At 43.8% G+C, this 2,500-nt stretch overlaps 1 protein-coding gene across 23 annotated transcripts in view; it reads left to right on the forward strand.

The window, feature by feature from the left end:
* Positions 1 to 2,500, forward strand: part of dlg1b (discs large MAGUK scaffold protein 1b) — a 156,078-nt gene that overhangs the window by 56,501 nt on the left and 97,077 nt on the right. The gene's annotated exons all lie outside the window — the stretch shown is intronic.

Consider the following 2,500-nt stretch of genomic DNA (forward strand, 5'->3'; position numbering starts at 1 on the left):
CGATATCACAGCCTCCTCACTGGGTTTCTTGTCAGTGAGATTCACTGAAATACAGAAATATCAGATTCGGGGCGTTCTCTCTCTCTCAGACCTCCACCTAGCCTCGCTCTGCTGTATCCGTCACACCCAGAAGCTCGTGTGACGCTCCGGCTCTGTGTCGAGGGGGTTCTGGGTTTCTCAGGTTACTCTCCAGGTAAGCAGCCATCATCTGTTCTGAACATCTAGCTGGCTGCTGGATGTTGGGATTTACCCTCCTAACCTGGGAGAGTCAGACATCTGAAGGCTAGAAAAGCATCGACACCGGGCTGAAAGCCGGTCGGTATCAGAATTTCCCAAATATGGAGCTCTGTCACTCAGTTCCAGGTGGAACATGTCAGAAATAACAGCAGAGACACTTTGATTTTCTCTCTTTTTCACACACAATCAAGTCAAGTCTGGGAGAGAGAGGGATGACATGAGACGAAGTCAGATTTGAACCCAGGACATCACGTTTGCATGGTCCGCACCTTAGACCACTGAGCCACCAGGACGCCCCGTGATGTCACTCTGTACCACACAGTTGGCAGCTCCAGTCCTTGGTGGACTAAATGAGATCAGACTGGATCCTACACTTTAGAGACATTGAAAGATGATTTTCAGCCGTGTTTTTTCCTCCAAAATGGATATTGAGTGTTTCAGCTCAGGTTTAGTATCAGAAGCTGGTGTCAGCGGTGGTATCGCTCCTCCTGCTGGAGCCTGGCAGCATGGAGGATGCTGGGTAGGAAGCGTTGATGTGCACCACTCGGCAGCGCATCAGTTATGATGACGAGGCTGACCTCTGACCTCTGTCCTCAAGTGCCGCTGACTTCCCCCTCCAGGGGGCGACGCCTCGCCATCTGGGTCGAGACAGAGCTGAAGATCAGTAGCTGCCAGCAGTCCTTATTGGTCATTCTTATCTCACACACACACACACACACACACACACACACACACACACACACACACACACACACACACACACACAGTCCTACTGTAACTGAGCAGTTCTTCTACAAAACACTGCTGTCTGTCTAACTATAACTGATCCGTCATCTTGTTTCTGAGCTGCTGAGTGCCGGTCTTCACTTGTTGAGAGCTGGTTGCTTTGTTAATGTTATAGTTATTTTTATTTTACAGTACATATCTATCAATTATACAAAGATTTAGACCTATAAATAGATACAGACTTGTTTTTAATCCACGCAGAGGAAATTGTCAGGAAGTTGGCCTGCTGTCAACAGCATAATAAACGTAGAGCTGTAAAATACAGTTGGATAATTGTTGCTGTCTTTGGTGTTTGTCCAAGCTGCTGTGTGTGTGTGTGTGTGTGTGTGTGTGTGTGTGTGTGTGTGTGTGTGTTTGTGTGTGTGTGTGTGTGTGTGTGTGTGTGTGTCTGTCTGATGGTCTGCTGCCCCCTGCTGCTGGTTTGAGGCGGTGTTTCTCTTTTTGTAACCGATTCCAAGAGCTGAAGGCATCTTTTCCAAACTCTCTTCTTATATTGGGAGCATGATATAAACTATAGTTTTGTGATCTCATATTGTAATGTCCACCTCTCTCTGAGTAAAGTGCTGATGTAAGATGGCAGCTGCCCCAGAATATATATAATATACTGTATACACATGAGACGGTTCAGTTCAGTTCAGTTCAGATCTTTATTGTCTCACAGATGGAAATTCATTTTGCAGCAAGGCACAAGAAAAACAGTAAGAACACAAAGCCTCGTAATCAGTTGTGGGAAAAAGTCCTCAAATCCTTTACTAAGTAAAAGGAAAAATACTTCATTAAAAGTTCTGCATTCAAAAGTTTACTTCAGTAAAAGTCTAGAAGTATCAGCAGTAAAATGTAGTGAAGTATGAAAAGTAAAAGTCGTCGTTCTGTCAGAGAGTTAAATTATTGAAGCATGAACCTGTCAGAAGTATTTTAATGTTGTCGGTCTAACTGCTCCAGATACTGTTGGAGTTTAAACTCTAACAATGCAACATATTTTATGAGCTTATCGTATGTTTTGCGTGTAAAACCTTATTCTGCAAAGTAACTAGTAACTCCAGCCGGCAGATAAATGTAGAGGAGGAAAAAGAACAAGATTTCCCTCTGAGATGTAGAGGAGGAAAAGTAGAAAGTCTCACAGGATGGAAATACTCAGTAAAGTGTCAGAAGAACTGAACTGAAGCACAGAACTTGAGGAAATGGACTTAGTTACGTGTTAGTTAAGTGGGAAGTTCAACATTTTACATTTTGTGTGCAAATTAAGCATATTTATACCACATGAGATAAAGGAAAGTTTAAATCAAACATAACGTTCAGATGTGCAGACAGTCCAGCAGGAGGCGCTGCAGCCTCACTCAGTTCACTCTGGTTAACTTGACTTACTGACTCCATGTCTGATGTAATATACAGACTGCAGCAGTGTGTATGTGGTGTAGGACAGTGCTTCTCAACCTTTTTCATATCAAGGACCCCACATGTAGTCCACATTAGAGCC

This window comes from Centroberyx gerrardi, chromosome 13 (assembly GCF_048128805.1).
Source record: "Centroberyx gerrardi isolate f3 chromosome 13, fCenGer3.hap1.cur.20231027, whole genome shotgun sequence".
Classification (NCBI taxonomy): domain Eukaryota; kingdom Metazoa; phylum Chordata; class Actinopteri; order Beryciformes; family Berycidae; genus Centroberyx; species Centroberyx gerrardi.